The sequence below is a fragment of the Peromyscus maniculatus genome, chromosome 4 (assembly GCF_049852395.1).
Source record: "Peromyscus maniculatus bairdii isolate BWxNUB_F1_BW_parent chromosome 4, HU_Pman_BW_mat_3.1, whole genome shotgun sequence".
In the NCBI taxonomy this organism is placed as follows: Eukaryota; Metazoa; Chordata; class Mammalia; order Rodentia; family Cricetidae; genus Peromyscus; species Peromyscus maniculatus.
The window spans coordinates 58,848,354-58,872,250 of record NC_134855.1 but is presented as its reverse complement, the minus strand read 5'-3'; the positions used below and the strand labels follow the sequence as shown (position 1 = coordinate 58,872,250).

Sequence of the window (23,897 nt, the reverse complement as noted above, 5' to 3'; positions counted from 1 at the left end):
AAACACAGGTGGTCAGCATCACGGATTCCAAATGTAAGCTGATCTGTGTTGATCATACATGAATTATAAGCCCACATGCTAAGCACAAGGCTTGTAGCACAGTGTTATTTATGCCCCTTAAATTTAAGGACATTTTGGCCTGGAAGTCAACCGAATTATGCTTTGTCCCAATTTGGCCATCAAATATGCAAAATATCTTCACTACTCCAGTCCTTCCATGTGAAATGGTTTTGACATTAAGATAACTAGCTGTAATGCTGTAACACCGAAAATGCATTGAAGATGTGTTTCTACACACATTGCCTCCAATAGCACTCACTGTGGGCCTGTGGACAGCCACCGTGTAAATGCAAAAGGCAAGAGGCTCACAGCAAATGTGTTCCTTCAAAATACACCCCCTGGATGGAATTAATGTTTTCTAAGCAGCCTGGCATGGTTTAACTAAAATTGCCATGACCTGTGCTCTGGACCCTAACTTATAGGCTTCCAAACTCTTCTATGCCAGGAAGGATCACACCAGCACTTTACAAATAAATTTAATATCTTTGGCTGGAGAAGTTAGTTTAGTCCATGATCTAAATGGAAATGTTTTTTTTTTTTAAAAAAAAAAAAAGGAAAGGAAAAGCCTGCTACTGGAAATAATGAGCAGAGCAATACAAATGTGGTAGGACAAATCAAATTTGGTTGTAAAATGAAAACATTTTATAAGCCTGGTGAGGAGGCTTCAGTTGTTTGTGTATGCAATGTCACTCTCATTAGCAAAGGTTATCTTGCAGCTCCAGTCTGTAGTTTCTTATTAACAGAATGCAAAGTGAATATACATACTAAATTAAACATTTCACCTCTTCAGGGCCATATCTGACAACTGTGTTTATCCATGCATTCACTCAATTCAACAGTCATTTATTAAGCGTTGCTGTATAGAAGGCAGCTTCATTTGGGATAGTACAGGAAAAGTCAATACTTTCAGAAGCAGATTTACATGTTTTATTGAATCATGAAAGTGTAGATTGCAAAGAAGATAAATAATAGCACTCATATTTTTGGCTGAGTCAGAAGGTTCTTCATTCAGAATACATGTGCACCATGTGTTTCACTCTTTCTAAATGCTGCAGTGTCTGCCACATGGGAGTAATGGAAGCAACCAGAGTTCCATTTTTGGTTGCTGTCGCCCAAATATGACAGGTTATGGACCAGAATAATGATGCTTGGTTTTCATTCTTGGACTTAATCTGGGTTTTAGGGTTCTGATTCCATCCATTCTAAGATATGAAGCTCTGTTTGAAGCTCTTGATTAAAAATCCAAGAATTCCCAGATTAAAACAGTGGGTGGAGAAGGTACTTGGCCAGTAGGTGCTGAGATGGAGGCTGTCTAACTCTGGGGTTGTCTTAATCTGCAGAGTGTGGCTGCATGGAGGTCAACAGAGGCAGAGCTAGGGTATCCTGGCTCTTGCTATAAATGGCAGGAAGTCTAAATGGGATAGAGGTGGGCTGGGAGGAAAGCCAAGCAGGCCATCATCAGTGAGTCTAAGAGTACTCTGGAGAGACCAAAAGGGAAGGAGAGAAGGAGGGCACAGCTAGCCTATCTGTGTTCCAGATGATTGTGGCACTTTGGTGTCTCTGTTATAAAAAAAAAATAAAAAAGGATCTGTGGGTTGTCGCTAGAGTTTTCCTGTCTTGCCCACAGTCAGGACAAATCTCTGTCACCCGCCAGTCCCACAGCCGCTAAGACCCAACCAAGTAAACACAGAGACTTATATTGCTTACAAACTGTGTGGCCGTGGCAGGCTTCTTGCTAACTGTTCTTTTATCTTAAATTAATCCATTTCCATAAATCTATACCTTGCCACGTGGCTGGTGGCTTACCAGTATCTTCACATGCTGCTGGTCATGGCGGTGGCTGCAGCCAGTCCTTCTGCCTTCCTGTCCTTTTATTTCTCCTCTCTGTTAGTCCCGCCTATCCTTCCTGCCTAGCCACAGCCGATCAGGTTTTATTTATTGATCAATCAGAACAACTTGACATACAGACCATCCCCCAGCACAGCCAAGTGCAGACCATCTCAGACACCTGCACTCAGGCCCATGGTCCTAATCATCCTCTATGCGGACCTGCTGGGTAATGCCACAAAGAACCCAAGAAGGGCTCCCACAGGACATACAGAACATCCCACAGCACTTCCCCTTTTCTTTTTTTTAAAAAGGAAGGTTTTAACTTTTACACATCTTTAAAGCCAGCTTGGGAATTTGGGCGTAGCTTCTCTTACTACTTCCTGCTGGAGGGGGGCGCAGTATCTTATGGGGATACAAAGAAAATTTTAGGTTCATGGAGTAGTCCGTGAGACTATATCGTCTGAGCCAGTTGCCTTGAAACGATTCTGGATGTTGGATCATCTGGGCCATGGTGTCATCGGAGACCTTTCAGGGGGTCTTGGCTGGTCAAACCTGATGTATCTTAATCTGGAACAAATCCATAGCCTCTGGCTTTCTGTAGAGACAAAAACAGAGCCTCTTTTCCAAAGCAACATATCCTTACATCTAAATTTTGAAGTCAAGGTACCTTTAAAATATACATTTTGGCATAACTCAACAGCCTTTGCAATCAAATGTTTTTCTTCAGCTACAAATATCAAAAAGAACATAATCCAGATTCTCTGTGTGATAGCCATCTTTATGTGTCTTATTTTTTATATTACTTTTACTTTCTCTTTAAAGACTTTATTTTTTTAAACTTTCTATTTCTTTATATAACTGTCTATGTTCCTTTTCCTCTCTCTTCCAAGCCTATGTACATTTTTTACACACATTGTAAAGCATTTAAAGTCTTGTTCCATCTGAATCTGTCTTATTGCAAACTTATTGCTTTAAACTGTAGCCTTCTAAGCCTGAAACGGCTCTGTGGCTGCTGGCTCCGCCCCCTTCAATTTCCCAACTTGGCGGTGGTACGTTTTCCACCAGCTCTGGGAGCCATCAAGTCTCAGAAATAGTGGGTCTACACTTTTATCCAAGCAGCGTGTAGCCCAGAAACCTCTTTTTTTGTTTTGTACTAGCAAAGGCTAAATCCGCCTCGCAGCTTAATGTTCCATTTGCAGAGGCCTCATTCCCGCCATACTGCAGGTCAAGAGCACACGCCAGGAACCCGCCAGTAACTCAAACTGGCAGCTGCTGCTCATTTGAGAGAGACAATTAAGAAGCTGTTTTTAGTTCCATTTTAGAATCTTTTTTCTCAAGTTTTAGGTGGAAACTCTTGCCCCACGTTGGGTGCCAGTGGGTCATTGGAAAGCACAAGGGAATGGAGATGGACTAGGAGAAATTGCTGAATGGACAGCAAATAAGAACTAGGCAGACCCCAGGTCCTCACTACAAGGCTGAGTCCTAAGGAAACAGTGGTAGGCTGAGAGGAAGGAGCTTATGTACAACTGATTTATAATAATCCCCGAACTTGGAACAATCCAAATGTCCATGAACCAAGAAGTGAATAAACAAATTGCATATTCCTGCAGTTAATTCTTCTTCAACATTTTGAGGGAAAATACTCTTAACTGTTGTTGGTTGTTTTTGCCCTTTTGGGGGACCCGCCCCCCAGCTCCCAAATAAATTCCTGACTGTAGCTTGGCTTCTTTCTTGCTAGCTTTTCTTAACTTTAAATTATCCCATCTACCTTTTGCCTCTCTCTATTTCTGTATACCTTTTCTTTCCTTCTTATTCTGTGTCTAGCTGTGTGGCTGAGTGGCTGGCCCCTAGCATCCTCTTCTCCTTGTTCTCTTGCTCTTTCTTCTTTTCCTTCCAGAATTCTCCTTCTATTTATTCTCTCTGCCCGCCAGCCCCACCTATCCTTTCTCTTACCTTGCTATTGACCATTCAGCTCTTTATTAGACCATCAGGTGTTTTAGACAGGCAAAGTAACACAGCTTCACAGAGTTAAACAAATGCAACATAAAAGAATACAACACATCTTTGCATCCTTAAACAAATGTTCCACAGCATAAATGTAACACATCTTAAAATAATATTCTACAACACTCGATGGTTGCTCCAACATGGACAAACACATTCTGCAGAGTGAAAGAAGCCAGAGAGTTAAGACCATATATTGCATGATTCTACTTCCATGAGATTTCTGTACCAGGCAGACCTACAGAGGCAGAAATCAGATTAGTGGTTACCTGGAGCTGCGGATAAGAACAGAACTGGCTGGATACCTGCAACAGAGAGTTTTCTAGTTGATGGAAGTGCCCCCAATGATGGCTGCACAGCAGTGTAAGTTTACTAAAAATAAGAAATCATACATTTAAATCAATAAGACGCATGCCTCATACACTGTTAGAATTAATAATAGTGCCTGTCTGTTTTGAAGAGTGGAATTTCTGAGGTCCTTGTTTGCTAAAATTGAGATCCTGCTCCCATGTAAAAGAAAAATAAGAACAAGACTAACTAGAGATACATTTAGGGAAGACGGTGGGGTGAGGGGAGAAAGAAAAACTTCTGTTCTTGTCCTGGGGGAAAATGTTGAAATATTCTTTAGAAATGTATGAAATCATTTTCAAAAAACTATTTTTTAACTTTTAGCATGGTTTCACTGTGACTTGAAAATCCTTTCTCTGATATCACTACTGCATAATAGAGCACTGCATTCTGAAAGTCTCCTGCTAAGATCCTACTTATTATTGTCCACTGTTGACATTAAATACCAGAATTATGATGCAACCGTTAGATAAAGCAAAACAAAATGTCCCTTATCATCCTCTTCACGTCATCATAAAGAGGTGACACTATACTTCTGGTGACAAAAGAATAGTCAGTCAATATTGGTGAGAAGCTGCCATGTTTCCTTACTGCATATGAAAAGTATTATTTTAAAATACCTTCTGCCAGAAATAATTTCATGTCTGAAATAACAGTAACTTTTGGTGTTTCTGTGGTGCATTCTAATTGCAAAGCATTTTCATTTGCAACCTTTGCTTGTACAGGAGAAATGTGAAACACTTCATCTCAAATTGGATACTAAGAAAGGGGGCAAGGCTGTGGACCTGGTGCCAACTCTCCTCATGTGGCTATTCCCTCACTGTGGTGTCAGATGTCAGACTGTTGTGTGATCTGACTCACTGGAAGAATTAACTTTGTCTGAAGTTTAAAACTAGTGAATAAAATTTTTGCTTTGAAGAAAATCTTCTAAATATAAAAAATGAGAAGTGAATAAAAGGCTTAATACTAACCTCACAATTTTGAAACTACTTACATATTCACACATAAGTATAATGTGACTTAAGATTAAGTTAGATTGTATAATGAAGGAACATTAAAATATCACCTTAGATGCTATTACATGGTAAGAAGACTAGAAGAGGCTTTTTTCTGTAAGTACCTAAGATTACAAGGAAGCTTATTCCGAGAGGGTATAGAAAGGACTTTTTTAATCTTAATGATTAAGTTTTAAAAAGACACAAAGTCCCTGAGAAATGCCAATGATACAAAAATTGTGGAATGTTGGGGTGAAAGAGTCAATTCTTGGACTATCTTAGAACCTTAAAAGTCATTTATTGCCACCTCAGTACATAACTTAACATCCCTGGGATCATGATATCATTATTTCAGAATGTACAAACAGACCTCTAACTTCTGACCACTCAGAGAGCTAAGAATATTGTCTGATAGCATTTGAGGAGTATTAAAGTTTCTCCTACTTTGCTAAAGCTCATATACCTAATGTTTCCACTGATAAATTTGAATACCACTTTGACTTATGACTTCCTTTGTCACAGTACTATAAAAACTTCATGTCTCCCATTGGAACATGGAATTTATCCTAACCTAAATCTATAGTCCAGTGCCATAGTCATTCATAATTAGTTCCAGAATAGTCTTTGAGGTGAGAGTTGTGTTTTACATCAACAACATACATGAAAACATATGATTTTTACACTGATGCATTTTTTTTTTTTGTTTTTTTTGTTTTTTTTTTTTTGTTTTTCGAGACAGGGTTTCTCTGTGTAGCTTTGCGCCTTTCCTGGAACTCACTTGGTAGACCAGGCTGGCCTCAAACTCACAGAGATCCACCTGACTCTGCCTCCCGAGTGCTGGGATTAAAGGCGTGTGCCACCACCGCCCGGCAATGCATTTTTATTTCATTGGTACATATACATTACATAAGTATCTAGTGTACAAAAATACCTTTAATTTTTCAAGTGCTATCACAACTATTGCAAACACACACACATATCTACATATAAAATCTTTGTGTACTTTCTGCCATTTGAGGTAGAGACCACCCATAGTTGGAACTCAGCTGTGATTCATAAAGTGAGGTTAAAGAAATCATTCGTTTTAGGTTCCAACTCCTGGTCTCCATTTGAGGTTTAGGAGTCAACCCATCCAAGGTCACCTTACAAGATTAGGGAGCCATCAAAGAATCTAAATGGCCCCATATCCAGTCTTTACTCAGTTCTGTTCCTTTCTATAACTTTTCCTTGTCTATATATTGCCAAAGGTCACAGTAGCATACCTGGACACTTCATTGTTCACACCTCTACATTCTTCTTCTTTCTCTCCATATCCTATCATTTTTCTGTTACCTCTCCTAAAGAACACAGGCTGCCTGAATTTATAGTCTCTGTTATTCAAACTCCTGAGAAATGAGATTGGTCTACATTACTGGAGTGCTTATCTTTACCCTGCTCTTTCCAGTCTACCTTTAACCCAAACTCCTGTATCTCATCCCACTCACCTTTCTTCTTTGCTTCTCCCATTATCCCTTCTAGTATGTGCCCTCTAGTTCTTATCTAGCAATCTTATACTATTCACTAATCCCACCATGATTTCTTCTTTCTCTTTATTTTCTCCACTCATACCCAGAATAACTAACATAATACTATATGCACTGTACAACTGGTGCCCTTTTATTCCCCGCAAACAATTGGTATTTAAAAAATGACTGTTTTGTAGTGAACTGACACTAATTTTGTAGAGAGTTTACTGCTGGACAGTGACTGTAGCCGTGGACAGTCATTACCTCTCATAGAGGTCTGTGGGCAGAAGAACCTGATGACTGAGCAACAGTCTAAAAAGTGAAAATATCACATTTCCCCATTACAATCTAGTTTTTCCTGAACAGTGCAAAAAAACTTCCCGTAAAAGTAGAAAGGCTGCCTGAATCAAATGACAAAAAAAAAAAATCTTAACCAGTAATCTAAATCCTGATGCACAGATCCTAGCACAAAAGCAGCAGGAACATGAAAAACTAAGACAACTTGCTTCATCCAAAAAGATCAAGTCCACAGTAATGGCTCCCAATGAAAATGACCTGGATGAACATCAAGACACAGAATTTAAAATAGACTTCAAACCTTGTCAGATAAGATAAAAATTGTCAGTGTCTACTGATCAAAGGAAAAGCCATCCAGAGGAAATTACAGTTCTAAATATATACACACCAAACACAGATTCACACAAGTTCATAAAACAAACGGTACTAGATAAATCACAGATAATAACAACACTGTAATAATCAGTGACTTTATGAACCAAACAAAAAGTAAAGAGAGAAACACTGGAATTAAATTATGCTGTAGATCAAAGGACCTAACAGACATCTACAAAACATTCCATTGGAGCACTACAGAATGCACATTCTTATCAACAACCCGTGGAACTTTCTGTAAAATAGATCGCATAGTAGGACACAAGTCAAGTCTCAACAAATCATTTTTAAAAAAAAAATAATAATACCTTGCATCCTATCTGATCACAATAGCATAAGTCCACAAATAAATAACAAGAGAAATTACAGAAAATACACAAATGCATGTAGATTAAAACATACTATTAAATGATGAATGAGTCACTGAAAAGAACAAGGGAAAATTTAAAAATTCAAAGAATCTGGGGCTGAGAGATGATTGAGTGGTTAAACTGCTTACTGTGAGGACTGGAAGTCAAATCCCCAGAAGTTACATAAATGTGGAATAGGCAAGGTAGCCCACCTATAACTCAGGCCTCAAAGGGTAGAAACAGAGGATCCCTAGAGCAGACTGGCCAGCAAAACTGGCCATATTGGCAAGCTCTGTATTAGACCAAGACCACACCTCAGTGGATAAGGTGAAAGAGCAATCAACAATGATTTGGAGCATCACCCTAAGTCCTCCCCATACATACATGCAAAACTTGCATAGACAGATGTGCATATCACACACATACATACACATATGGAAATGAAATTCCTAGACATGAATGGAAATGAAGACACAACATACCACAACCTATGAGTGCAATGAAAGCAGTGCTAAGACAGAAGTATAAAGCTCTAAGGGTTTAAATTTAAAATCAAAGAGATCACAGGCTGATCAGTGTTTAAGGTTCAGTGTTTAAGAGAACCTACTGCCCTTCCAAAATGGCTCACTACTGCCTGAAATTCCAGCTCCAAAGAGATCACATGGCCCTAGCCTCTATAGACATCTACACTCACATGCACATCTTCCCACAGATACACACATACATGTATAATTAAATTGAAATATTTTTTAAAAATAAGATAAATTTCAAGTAAACAACCTAGTGATGTTCCTGAAGGCATAGAAAAAAAGAACAAATCAAACCCAAAATCAATAGACAGAGAGAACTAAATTATGGCAGAAGTTAATAAAGCAAAAATGAAAAGGCAACACAAGTATTCAATCAAACAAAGAGTTGTTTCTTCAAAATGATAAACAAGATTTATAACTTTTAGCTAAATTAGTCAAAATACAGAGATCATTCAAATTAATAAAAATAAAATAAAAGGGAAATCATTACAGTCATTGAGAGCACAGATCAGGGACTTCCACATGGTTTCTGGCAACAGCACAGACCACAGACACAGCCCCCAGCTGCAGTTGGATCACAGACCTGGACAAGGCTCTCAAAGTCAGCCCAGAGCATGGACATCACCATGGCCTCAGGTAGCCGTACAGACAGACCACTCAGATTGGTATGGCCCCTGGCAGCAGCACAGCCTATGGACACCAACATGGCTTCAGGCTGCAACACAGATCATGGACATCTACACAGTCCTCAGAGATAACATGGGCTGTAGACATCAACACTGACCCTCCCCGGCTGCAGCAGGACCATGTACTCAAACATGGCCCTCAGTGGCAGCACAGACCAAGGCATCACCACGGCCTCAGGTAAGTGCAGGCCTCTCGCATCAATACGGCCCCTGTCAGCAGCATGGCCCATAGATATCAACATGATATCGATGACTATAGATGCACAATTGAGAAAAGGGGACATGGAAGGCATTTGTGGTAACCCCAACCCCCACCCCTCACACCAACCTCCCACAAAAAAGAAGTAACAGCCTGAACAGGAAGCCATCAAAGAGAACTCTTTTAAAAATGTGATAAGGATGCTGAAATGCAGCTCTCCACAATTGATGGCTTCTCGTGGAAGGTACAGGAGAGGAAGGACTCAGTTCTATTTAAGGGGCTGGCCACTGAGAGTTTTACCATGTTCCAGTGAGTATATAGATAACACAAGATGAACTTGGTTTTTATTGGGGGGAGGCACACAGGTGGGGGTGGACATGGAAGGACTGCGAAGTGAGTGTGATCAGAGTTCATGATGTGAAATTCTCAAAGAATTTAACAAAAATATTATGTTAAAAAGGGGGAGGCATTAAAACAGATACCAATGAAATTCAGAATATTATAAGGATATGAATGAACATGTTTTTATCCCAATAAACCAGATATCTAAAAGAAATATATTAGTTTTAGATGCATATGACCTGCCAAATTAAAACCAAGATGAAATAAATTATTTAAAACAATCTATTAACAAGCAAAGACAATGAAGTAGAAACTAAAAAAAATCTAGATTAAAAAGAAAAGCCCAAGTTCAGATGGATTCACCACAGAATTCTACCAGAACTTCAAATAATATCTAGAGCCAATGTTTCTCAAGTTTTCCATGAGATAGAAAAGGAAGGAATGCTTCCAAACTCATTTTATTAGCCCATTATTACCTTGACATACATAAATCAGACATACATAAACTAGACATACATAAACCAGACATACATAAACCAGACATACATAAATCAGTAAGTGTAATTTATCATATTAAGTTATCTTGGGGTCAGAAATCATATAAATTATCTCAATTGATGCTGAAAAAGCCTTGAAAAAATCCACCATTCCTTCATGATAAAAAGCCCTGGACAGATTAGGAATTGATGGAACACACCTCAATTCAATAAGGACTATGTATGACAAAACTATAACCAACATCATGCTAAGTGAAAAAAAAAACTGCAAAGCATTCCCTCTAAAATCAGAAACAAGACAATGGTGCCCATTTTCCCCATTCCTATTCAGTAAAGTGTTTGAATTATTATTGTCAACAAGACCAGTAAGACATGAGAAATAAATAAAATATATACAAACAAAAAGAGGGGAAATAAATTGTTCTTATTTGCAGATGGCATGATTCTATAGAGATCCTAAAGACCATAATACAAAATTCCTAGAGCTGATAAAACTTTCATCACAGTGGTAGAAACAAAGCCAACACACAAAATTCAGAAGAAGCTGTGGTTATCTGCATAAAATCTGCACAACGCTAGGCCTATTAACATTCTTCATGAAGAAGATAGGGCTAATGAAGTTCTGTTCCTCAATGACGGACTATTGGCAGCTAATGATTGTTGGGGAACACGTAACATTTCCTTCTGTGGCAAAAACCACCAATTAGTCACCCTTGTTACAATAGATAACCTCCTATATGATCACACAAGAAACTCACGACAGTCAGAGAGAGAGAGAGAGAAAGAGAGAGAGAGAGAGAGAGAGAGAGAGAGAGAGAGAGAGAGAGAGAGAACATGAGAATGTGGGAGAGAGGAGAAGTTAGACAGAGGAAGGGATGGGAAAATGACTAAAATTCATTATATAAATGCATGAAACAGGAAGTAAGTAAGGATGGATGGATGGATGGATGGATGGATGGATGGATGGATGGATGGAAGGAAGGAAGGAAAGAAGCGGGGGAAAGAAGGGTGGGAGGGGAAGGAAGGGAAAGGAAAGAAAACCTTATGCCAGGCTCCAGTGAAATTGTAAAGGATGACTCACCTAACTACTTAATTCTGGAGAAATAATACTAAGTTAAACTGAGTCTCTTTCCCTATATCCTTTGTATCTTGAAGACCCAGTAGCAAAATCTGAATGAGGATTCTTCCTACCTGCTTTCAGATTCTTCTTCACTCTATACTATTTTATTTTTCTTTGATATATCCAATGAAAATATTTAGACAGATCACTATAGTGTTACATCTGACTTGAGGAGTTGAGGCTGTCCTGGTGGGTGGTCTATGGGCATAGAGAAAGGCTAATGGTGGTGGTTTTTAACAAAGATGCACAGGCACAGGCATATAGTTCTACACCTTCTCTGATGAAGAACTAATGGCATTACTCTGCCATTCTAATTAACACATGCTTATTGATCACAATTATAATTAAGGAAACAAGCTAGAAAACACCATGTTGAAAAATCAAAATGTTACTTAATCTCTACTCTTTGAGATTTAAAAATAACTACACAAGGGATTTGGCAAGACTCTACTTCCTCTAATAGAAACTAATCAAGAGAAATCCCATATCATCTCCCTTATGCTGATCCCATTGCAGCGGAGTTTCATGGTAAAAAGAAAAAGGGGATTCATAGATGTCTATTTAGAGGGTAAAATGGTTAATCACCGTAAGAATATAAGTCTGTGGTAAACTGAGATTGTTGTTTATTGGATGAATATATACATAACTTATTCAGCACAATCCAAGGTAGAGGGAATCACTTCATCACACTGGTCAGAACACCAAAGATAGACTAACTTAAACAGTGATTTTTTTTTCCAAATTATTTTACCCAGATAATTGGGAATCCAAAAGCTCTGATCATAAAATCCCTCAGAAATTCTGATTCATAATCAGACTCAAACATTCTGTCTTGTCTTCTTTTGCATTAATTCCTTCCTCTCTGTGAATGCAAGTTCTCCATATGCTCCCTAGCCCCCACAGAAGAATGTTATCACATTTCAAGATTGCCCATTAGTGAGCATCTTCTTTAAAAACATACACAAAGAAAACAGTGAATCTCAAAGCCATTTGCAGAAACCGAACCTATGTGTTAAATCAGAAATAGTAACCTGCTGGAAATATCAGCTCAATTGTGCTCTTTAGCAAAACCCCAACAGCATATGCTGTGTTTACACTGACTTCTGAACTCATTTAAAGTGTTAGTTCCTGTGCTAGACTGGATTTGGAAGCACAATACAAGAAAAGAAGCTGTAGAAAAAGCAGAATTAATTCCATGGGGAATCTCTATCTACTGTAACAAAGACACCCCACAAGAAGAAAATTCTGCTAGAAATGAGTACCTTTCTACAAACCTAACAGAAACAAGACATTCAAAGCCATAAAACCACTCCCATTTTCAAAGCTATGCTACCCGACAAGCAGGAGACTACTACACATTGACGTTTACATTTTAATTGTGATTAAACAAAATTAAATATACAATTTTTCATTTCTACTAGCTATGTTTCATGTGCACCAAAGCCACTAGGCTGTGGTACTGAAAAGCACAGAAAAAAAAAACTTTCAAAACTGGAAATTTCTACAGGACAACACTGTTCTGAAGTCCTGTTCTGTAACGAGGATGAACATGAGAAAGAGTAAGGTAAGAGTGGGGGTAAGGAAGTGAAGGAGGGAGAGGAGAGAGGACAAGAAAGGACAGGAGACTCAGAGTAAACCCAAGAGAGATCCAAGTATATTTACTAGGAACATGGAGTGCAGCACATACATTTGTGAGTTTATTCTATGGAATAAACCAATCAACACCAGGGACTCTCAACCACATCAAGGAAGGAGCATGGGATATAAGTGTTGGCCGATGGGCAGGAGCATTGCACAGACAAGAACTTGACTAAAAAATACCAGTCATGAGCTGCATGTCATTCCAAAGGGTTTGGCTCTCTAGATCAACTAATAATATTTCCTGTGCACAGACACACATACGACCCATGGGGGAATGGCAATGGGATTGTGAAGAAAATATAGAAGTTATCCAAATGTTCTCATCCCATCTTTTTAATATTTAATCAACTGTATCAAGTTCTAAACCTATTTTCAGTATTGAAAGTATCAAATGATGATATGAAAATTTTACACCTGATTCCACTGTCTTTTGGAATTTTGAATTTTCAAGTACAGAACATTATTTGGCTAAAAGTTACCTTTAATAAGCCTAAATATAAATATTTACAGACATAATTTCATAAACTCCCACTACTTAATTGCTCTGAAACTTTGGACTTCAAATTCCAAAAAGAAATTCTTCTAGCTGAATGATTAGGATGTAGACCAAAGACAAAAAGTCACGACCTAAGAAAACAAAGGAAATAAATGTACTAGGGAAAAACAAGAATCTGCCTTTGTTCCCAGCAAGTCCCTGAATAAAGTTAGGGCCCCTTAAAGGTAAGGCTTTTTCTGGGCTGATTGAGAGTCTTTCCATCCAGAATCGGTTGCTCGTATTAGCAGGAATATTGGCTGCATGCGGCTCTAAGCAAGGTTGATGGTTACATTCTTCAGCAGTGGAAAGTTCCAGCTTATCTTTCCTAGTTAGCTTGGAAGTGACATCATTAAGGCTGCTTTATCTCCCTCGGGGATCTTCAGCCTCTGCCTCAGTCGGCACACTTCACTTTTTACAGCATCATTTGTTTCTCCAGCATCTCAATTTTCCTCTCCATGGACTCATGAGATTTAATCACACGTGTAACAAAAGCCTTATGTTCTATTTCCTCTTTTTCTAGGGCTCCAATTTCACATCTGTGCTGCCTGCCCAGATTTAATTCACTTGTCTAACTCATCAGAATGTCAGACATGTTTCATTCCTTCTTCCTTGATGGTCTCACTTCCTGTTCTCTTTGCAGACCACAGACCTCCAGCCCCATGGCAGTCACCAGGCCCTCCATCCTGGGCAATTTTCCCTTCATTGCTTCTTGTTTACTTGTCTACATATTTCAAGTTATTTCACTCAAGTCCATTTATATACAGCCTGAGCTATTGATGAAGAACCATCAGCATCCATTAATGTGAGCCTCCCTCCCCCACTGAACTGTCCACAGTCTAACTTACAAGTGACTTCAAATGGACTCTTGTCCCTCTGTGACTCTCTGTCTCCACTGATCGACCTGAAGACTCATTCATCAGGGGTTGGTATATATTCACATAACATGAGAACAACAGTCAGGCCTGAAGTTTTCAGAGGCAAAACCACCATTCTTTTTTCATATAACCTTCCTAGGGAAAGTTCACCAAAGGAATGTCTTCATAACCAACAGAAAAATAGATGAGTGAGTCAACATTTCCTATTTCCCAGAACTAAAACAATGGGCTAAATTACCCATGTTGCAAACCCACAGTTCTTTACATCCCATAATACCCCTCCTTTAATGGCAAACTGAGCCTTAGACTTGGTCTATGGTGTGTTTCTCGTGGGCACTGAGGAACTGGCCAGAGATCAGCAGCAGGCCTTCCTTTGCCCTCCTATCACTGCCTTTCAGAAACCTTTATAAGTAAGAGTGCCTGGTAACCATGAAGTGCCAATGCTCATCTTGTCCTTTATTGCCAGGACTACTTAAAGAGACAACTTTTAAATAAAACCAGTAAAATACATGACTAAGTATATCCATGCTCTTATTGTTGACTGTGCCCACAGATAGGTTGGAAGATCATGTGTCATAGGAATTTAGACTTCAAGGTAGTTGTGGTGGATGTCTCTGTGTGAGCAAGTAGTGAATAACAGGAAGAAAAATGGAGACAACTAGCTGCTGGTACTCACAGCTATTGACTCACCTGGATTTGCAATGGTTGTACTATTAAAATATGAAGCCAATGCTATTGTGAAGTATGTTCTGGATTTTGTAAAGGATGCTACTTTATACTGACAAGACACCCCTTCATGTTACTTGCTTTAAATTCTCTGAGATTTAAAGAAGAAAAGTTCCATGAGTCCTCCACAAAATCAAAATTGATACTTTATCTTGCCATCTAGCCAACCCTTTCCAAACAACTGAAATTATCAGCAAATTCTGAGAAGTTATGAATGGAATATTGATGCTTACAACCAACATGTCTGTAAACTGTGTATGTTCTTGACTAGGAGCATCAGTCAAACAAAACAATGGCTTTTGTGAGGTAGCTCCATAGTTATTTAAAAGCAACCATATTATCTCAGAGACTTGGCCAATTTCTTCAGGAAATATGGCTTAGCAAAAGCTGAGTATTAATAAGGACTTGAGCTGTTTTTCAGTGACCCAATTCAAGTCATTGGCAATGCAAAAGAATCCACACTAACACCTTCGACATCATGCCATTTAGAGTTGAAGGTCAAAATCTCATCAGATAAATAAATTGTGGCACATATACACAATGGAATACTACTCAGCAGAGAAAAACAACGACATCACACGGTTTGCAGGCAAATGGATGGATCTAGAAAAAATCATCCTGAGTGAGGTAACCCAGACTCAGAAAGACAAATATGGTATGTACTCACTCATAGGAAGATGCTAGATGTGGAACAAGGATGACTAGACTGCTACTCACATCACCAGTGAGGCTACCTGGAAAACGGGACCCCAAAAAAAGACACGGAGAAATGGACGAGATCTACATGAATAGCCTGGTCATGAGTGGGAACAATGAAGGGCGACAGTCGAGGGAAAGAGTGGGAGATCCTAGCTGGATCAAGAAAAGAGAGGGAGAACAAGGAATAGGAGACCATGGTAAATGAAGACCACATGAGAAGGTGAGAAGGGGAGGAAGCAGAGAGCTAGGGAGGCCCACGGAGATCCACAAAGATACCCCCTCAAAAGACTGCTGGCAATGGTCGCGAGACGGCAGGAACTGACCTACTCTGGTGATGGGATGGCCAGACACCCAGATAGTGGTGCCATAAACCCCATCCAAGGACTGAGGAATCTGAAGGCAGACATCCACGGCTGGGCCCCTGGTGGAGCACTGGGAGTCTAATTAGTGAGTAAGAAGAGGATTTATATGAGCGAGAATTGTTGAAGCCAAGGTTGGATAAAGCACCGGGACAAATAACCAAATGAATGGAAGCACAGGATCTATGAACCAAAGGCTGAGGGGCCCCCAACTGGATCAGGCCACCTGAACGGGTGAGACAGTCATTTGGCTTGATCTGTTTGGGAGGCAGCTGTGCATTGGTGCCAGGTCCTGGGCTCGTTGCATGAGTTGGCTGTTTGAATCCTGGGACTTATGCAGGGACACTTGGCTCGGTCTGGGAGGGGGGAATGGACCTGCCTGGACTGAGTCTACCAGGTCAACCCCGGTCCTCGGGGGAGACCTTGATCTGGAGGAGGTGGGAATGGGGGGTGGGCTGGGGGGAGGGGTGGGCGAGAGGGGGAGAACAGGGGATTCTGTGGCTATTATGTTGAACTGAATGGTGTTGTAAAATAATAATAATAATAATAATAAAAATACAAAAAAAAAACTCATCAGAAACATGCACATTTCAGGCTGTAAAATGAACTAGAATTGATGACTTTGAGTAAATATCTGTGCAGACTCATATTGTTTATCCATGAGGCTGGGACTATGCTGCCAAGCACATTTGAATACTTGGCTACCAGATACAAAGATATTTTAGGAGATGGTCAGGTTACAAAGTTTGAATTCACTTCATCATAATTTCTCAAAGGCCCACACTTTCACTGCTAATTTCTCTTTTCATGTAAAGAATTTTATATGTGAAATTTACTTTTTAATGTAAATATTTATTATTTTTATTTTACCTATTTACCATACAAAGACGCACTATTTTATTACTTATTTCTACATAGCTAGCTACCATAAAACTTACTAATTTAATATGCATTTGCTACCAAACAATTTCTGAGCATAAGGAATTCAGGCACAGCTGAGGTAGGGGGAGCTTCTATTTTAGGAACTCTTGAGAAATTAATTTGTGACAGCCAAGAGTCCCCCATGGAGCTACAATCAAGGTGTCAGCCTAAGCCAATATCATCTAAACAATCAACTGAGACAAGACTCATTTCCAGGCTTGTTTGGTTGCTTGGATAAGCCAGTTTCTCACCACAGTGATACCTCACTACAATGTGGTTGTTCATAGGAGGCTGCTCACAGTACCTTCCATATCACAGTAATCCAGGTATTATGGGCTACTTTTGTATATTAAGCAAATTGACTTTTTGTCTGTTGTATGTGTTGCAAATATAACTCTCTAACTGGCCATGTGTCTTTTGATTTTGCTGGTGATTTTCCCCATAGAGGGAAAAAGCTGTATCTATCCAACACTGCCACAAAACCTTTGACCAATAATTTGTTCTGCTTACAAGATGTGCTTGGGTACAGGTGGCACAGAAATTGTGGGAGTGGCCAACCAATGACTGGTCTAGTTTGAGACTCGTGCTATGAGAGGGACCCCATCCCTGACACTGCTTGGAGGGCCCAGAACCAGAGGCAGGAGAGCCCGGAGACCTGGGATAGAACCAGACAAAAAAAAAAAAGACTCATAGACTAGAGCCTAGCATAATCATCACTAGAGAGGCTTCATCTAGCAACTAATAGAAACAGATGCAGAGAGCCACAGCCAAACATTCGGTCATTCTGCAGAAGGAGGCATTGTTAGAGCCAATGGGGTCATAGACACCACAAGAAAACCAACAGAATCGGCTGACTGGGCTCATAAGGGCTCACAGAGATGGAACCAATAATCAAGAAGCCTGTATGAGTCTGACCTAGGCCCTAGGCACATGTGTCATGGTGGTGAATATTGGTTGAAATATTAAGGCAACTCCACGTAGTTAAAGGGAGGTTTATTGGGTGGGGTAACTTACAAGTAAAGGGATAAGTTACAGGGTCTGGGAAAGGTGAAGTGTAGTCCAGCGGTGTTCTCTGGAGAACTCTGCTCTGTCTGACTCCAGCATCCTGGATCCAGGAAACAAGAGAGCCAGCACATCTGAATCTCAGGTCTTAAGGGCTCCTGTCTCAACCCTGCCTCATAGGCATGACAGTTACTGGAAGCTTCAATGAGGGTAGTACTTCCAGGTCAAAGCCGGAACAGCTACCCACTACAGGTGTAGCTTGGTGTTATTGTGGGACTCCTAAGAGTGGGAACAGGAGCTGTCTCTGACTCTTTTGCCTGAGTTTGGGGATACTTTTCCTCCTACTGGGTTGCCTAGTCCAGCCTTAATATGAAGGAAGGCAGCTAGTCTTATTGCAAGTTAATATGCCATGTTTGGTTGATATCCCTAGGAGGCCTGTCCTTTTCTAAAGGGAAACTGGAGGAGAAGAGAATAGGGGGAGAGAGAAGGTGGGGGAGGGAAGTGATTGGGAGGGAAAGAGAGAAGGGAAACTACAGTTGGGGTGTAATATATGAGAGAAGAATAAATTAAAAAAATAAAAGCTATGTCTAGTCAAATTTGTCAATCTTTAATTCCTTACTCTTAAATTTTGAGTCCTAAACAGAAAGCCCTCCCATACCAAACTTCTAGGTAAATATCTATGAGTTGTATTCTGGTTTCACTTTTTGCATTTATATCATTGGCAGCTTATCTGACTGTGTGGTAGATGGATCTAATTGTATGTTTTATGTTTTTAATAGCCAATGTTAACACTGCTTAATTTTTTTAAAGTCCATCTTTTCCCAAAGAATTAGGTTGCTATAAAAATTAAAAACTAAATTTCAATGCATACTTGGATCTCTCCTGAAACTTCCAAGTGGTGCCATTCAAGCAGCTAACTACGTGAGTTCTGTGCTTATTCAATCATGAAGGCTTTGATATTTTAGAATTTAATAGTTGTTATTTCCTGATTTTTCCATATTATGTTTTATCATCAATTTGTCTAACTCCTGAAAGATAGGAGAATTACTGTCCATGTCATTGACCTCATATTGAATGTCCACGTCATTGACCTCATGATGAATTGCCTTACTAAAATAGTGAGAACTAGCCACCCTGGTAATGTCTTATCTAAAGAGAGAATGTCATTTAAATTCTTCAGGTTTGCAAACTTTTTGTCATGGAGTCCTTTCATAATATTATTCTCAATATTCTTAGTATTATCCTCACTTTCTATTTTGTGCTGCCTTTGGGACACTCCATCCACTCACTATTCTAACAAAATAACCCATCCACTATTGACTTTTGCATCGTAGTTTCAAACTTTATTATAATATATAACTATATTCAAAACCACATAGGCACAGTAGTATGCCCGCCTATAATCTATGCCAATCGGAATCGGAAAGATTGTAAATTCATCCAACACTTACAACTAATCTGAATTCTAAAGTTTCTAATTCTTCAAAAAGTCCTAGTTACACAATTCGTTACCGTTAGCTTTAAGGGTGAAGAAAATGTAATGCATAAAGTATATTGTGAAATCCCCTGACTGAATTATAAATGATGAAAACAAGGGTGTAATACACATCTTAGATCAGTTTTCATGAAAGCTGAATTGCTACTTGAAGTGACCAATATTTTTTAAACAAAACAACAGAATAAAACTTTACCTGCCTTAGAGAGTGTGATGCCAGATTGACTACTATATCAGAAATAATATTGAAATAAATAAAGTACATGCACTGCAGAGTGCACAAACAGATGGATAATACTGATCGGTGCTGGGCCATTTATCCATTAGAGTAATGAATGCCACCTCATACTCACTTGGTCAGGAAGAAAAATCTAAGTAGATTCTGTCCACTAGCATTAATATTTCTTTCTGATGGATGAAATCAAATCATGAAAGCAAGCAACTTTTAATGATGTTTTCCCCTTTAACTACTAAATCTACGTTCTGACAGGAAATGAAATGATAACAAATAATATCAGAATCAAGTTCTGTAATCTCTGAAGCTTAAATGAACAGGAAGACCCACATAGGCAATGTGCTTGAAGCCTCCCATAGTTAAAATGAAATCACCTCCAAGTTATTTTTAGTCCCAATGCATAAGCCAAAGAACACTAAATACAAATCAATTAAGTTGTCACAGAACCTCTCCAACTCTGTCCCTATAATGTGAAAACTATGTAAAACTGCTGAGGTTAAAATTACAGCACCATTTTAGAATGTAATTTTTTAATGCAGACTAAAAGAAAAAGTTTTAGATGAAGTTAATGTCCTTGAGATCTTTATGTAAACAGGGTTCAGATGTGGTAATGAGAAAGAACTCACTAAATTTACATAGAATTATAGTTCATTTTCTTCACACGGAAAAGCCCAATCATAAGGACTTTCCCCTTTGCCTAATTCCACATGCAACCTGCCACTTTTATATTCAGCAGTCAACCCCAAGGCATTTGATTCCATCTCGCTATAGAGAATTTAATCCCGACATTTTCATTTATTTTCCTCTGTAGTAAATAACTACAAGGATGGAATAATTTTGCCTCACCTTTTTCTCTCAAGGATACTTTGGGGGGATAGCAACAGATAAAGCTTCGACATTTGTTGAACTTGGCCACAACATTATTGAACTTCACTGAAATCTCTTCATCTCATTTTTATGATGAGATAACTAGTTTACCACAATTTAAAATTCATTCTTGCGACTTCTGACATTTTGTATTTCTAGGGTGGTGTAGTATATAGTTTGCTTGCTTGTTTTTTGTTTGTTTGTTTGTTTGTTTGAACAGACCACCACCTTAAAAGAGTTGTTATTTCAAAGTAAAAACAGATTTTATAAAGTTAAGAAAATAAACCAAACTTTTAAAACTGAGAACAAAGGATGCTGAAAATATAAGGTGTGGATTAGAATAGGGCATCAGTGGCCCACAACCACTCCTAACTCCAGCTCCATGGGAATCCCATGCCTCTGATCCCCATAGGTATCTACACTCATGTGCACATGCCCACACACACACACACACACACACACACACACGCACACGCACACGCACACGCACACGCACACGCACACACGCACGCACTCACGCATGCACGCATGCATAATTAAAAATTAAATAAATGTTTTTTAAACTAAGAAAAATGTAGTAGCCCTGGTACAGAAGAAAGTTTCCCATCTGTTCTCTTTTTCAGTCAGACCAACCTACCAGCATGAGAGACCTGTCATTCAGAAACTTTAAACAAGATTTCTTTCCCCTCATAATCAGAAGCCTGCACAACCATCAAAAACATATCTGACAAGACAGGCCTCTTGTCATTTACTGCTGTTTACTCTTGAGTGCATTTCACAGCTTGAATAGTCTTTGTTTTACCAACTGTAGCCCACAAAATCCTCACTTGTCAACCCTCATAGACAATAACTCAGATTGCTCCTTTACAATTTAAGATTATAGAGCGCTAGCAATCCCTTCATCCAAGGGACCTAAGCAATGCCAGTTTAACCTCTGATTTTGACATTTTAAAGTATCCAGGCAAAATGGCACCGCACCATAAATATCAATAAAAATTCCTATATAACATAAAAAAGTAAGAATCAAAAACTGGTTAGCATGAAGGTCATGCAGAAAGGTGTAGAACTAACCAGCTGTCCAGTTCATCAGTGCATGTTTGCATGTTACAGCTTACAGTTCAAGAATAACCATCTTACTTCAAATACAGAGTTGAAGTGAATTGATAAAAACGATAAGATTGTTTCAAAACAGCTCAACAATATACAACCAGAATTTCCAATATATCACCATTTCTTTAAGGGGGAAAACTTCACTATTTATAGCCAAGCCCACAAAGTAAACACATCTGTCACTGACTCACAGTAATTAAGGTAAATAAGTAACTAAAGTGTTGCTATCTCTTGATTACATTTTACCAGAGTCACTTCAGTTTTAACGTATTGATACAGCAGTCACTTACCTATTCCTGTCCCAAGAGAAGAATGGCATTTCTGGTCATTTTTTCTCCTTTCACTCATTAGTATCCTTTACCCTCATCCCAGGCCATCTTGTGGGCATGGAATCAGGCAGTACTATAAGCAAACACCTAAGAGCTTATGGCATACTCATCAGTACTGCCTGGCTACACACCAGTGACCCAGTATGAGCATCTCCCAAGTGAAATAAAATTCTTTAAATTCTCGGAAATCTATCAAATAGCTTCAAGCAAAGTCCAAACTCAGAAGTTAAAGCAAAATTCTCTGCCCCCTGAGAGCCTTCTGAGTTAGTTGTCAGTTGAAATCTAGCAAACCTCGGCAAATTTTCTTAGTTGCTTAAACAACAGCTATGTTTATTATTTCTCACAGTAATACATGAAGGAGTGGTTTGGTGTGCCTTGTTGACTGGGGTCACTCATGCTGAGTGATCACTGGGCTGGGCTCTAAGTTGTGAAAGAATTCACTCCGGGCTAGAACTATGTTTGATTGGGAACCTTGATCTTCTCCAAGTGTCATCTCTGTCCATGTGGTAATCTCTCTTCTAGCATGTCTCCACCCACATGATGACCTAGACTTGATGGAAGGCAGGTTCTAAGTAAACAAATCAATAGCTGCAATGTGGCCTGTATTATTTAAAAAAAGAAAGAAAGAAAGAAAGAAAGAAGGAAGGAAGGAAGGAAGGAAGGAAGGAAGGAAGGAAGGAAGGAAGGAAGGAAGGAAAGAAAGACGGAAGGAAGGAAGGAGAGAGAGAGAGACAGAGACAGAGACAGAGAGACAGAGAGAGACAGAAAGAGAGAAAGAAAGAAAGTCAGTCACAGGCCAGCTCAAACTAAAGGCAAGGGTTGTGCAGAGGATGGGAAAAGTATAATGTACATTTGGACATGGGAGAACAGATCAGCCATCTTTGGAAACTGACATCTACATCCTAAACACAAATGCAAGTTTATATCAATAAACAGACCTCTTTATAAAGTAAATTAACAAATGTTTTTATTGATAGTAGTGTCAACTTTTTGACATTATGAGATTTTAAATGATGGAAAGAACATTAACAATCATCTACTTTTATTTAATGCTAGAGGATGGTTTACAAAATACTTTCTGTATTCTTTCTTTAAAGATTTATTTGTATTGAATTTTGTAGTTAATTTTTAAGATTTATCCTTCAAGAATTTCATCCAGTGTACCTTGATCACAATAATTTGCCCTCCCAACTCCTCCCAGATCCTCCACTATCTCCCTTCCCACTCAATCTCATCCTTTATCTCTCTCTTAAAAACTAAAAATAAATTTAAAAAAATTAAAACATGGAGTCCAGCTTGTAGTAGTCAACTATTCTTGGGTATGGGGTCTGCTCTGCAATGTGGTTGATACTAAGACAAACTGGTACCAGGAGAGTGGAGTATTGCTGTGACAGACTTGAACATGTGTTTTCAGGAGGATTATGGAAGGACTTTTAGAACTTTGTACTAGAAAAGCCATTGAATGTTGAGAGTTCAGTAGACTGTTCTGTAGGCACTTGGAGGATAAGAATATTGAGGGTAATATAGACAGTGGATGCCTGGCTTATGAAGTTTCAGAAGTAAGGAAAGACTACAGGGCCTTTTATGTGAAAAATCTGTGGTTCTGGTCAGTTGGTGCCGAAGAATCAGCCATCATTAACATGAGATCAGAATACTCAAGTGCTTTACTGAGACAATCAATGCTGCTTAGCTAGGGGTAAGAAATTAGCAGTGATTAAGAAGTGACCAGTGTCAGTAAAATTAAGTCTTCTAAGAAGTGTTTCCTGAGAGTCAGCACACAGAAGCTGTGTTCTAGAAGTGGCCTAGGTTGTACCTTGTGCTGATAGCCAAACTTGGTACTGTGTAAGTCTCTTCGGGGGTATTGGTTTTGAAGGAGTGAAGGAATCATGGAGGAGAGTTGAGTCTTGGCAGTGTGAAAGGACAGAAGAGGCCATTGGTAAAAGTGTAGTCTCAGTAGCAGTTGGA

At 39.1% G+C, this 23,897-nt stretch overlaps 1 protein-coding gene across 3 annotated transcripts in view; it reads right to left on the bottom strand.

Moving 5' to 3' along the window:
* LOC121828714 (uncharacterized) overlaps positions 1-23,897 on the bottom strand; it is an 88,893-nt gene that overhangs the window by 5,981 nt on the left and 59,015 nt on the right. The window contains exon 1 of one of the 3 annotated variants that reach the window (XR_013050562.1): positions 3,844-3,927. The exons of 1 other annotated variant lie outside the window; for it this stretch is intronic. The gene's annotated coding sequence lies outside the window, so the exon portion shown is untranslated. Of the gene's footprint in view, positions 1-3,843; positions 4,200-23,897 lie in introns of those variants that run through there. One more of the 3 variants, XM_076569774.1, reaches the window with a different exon arrangement.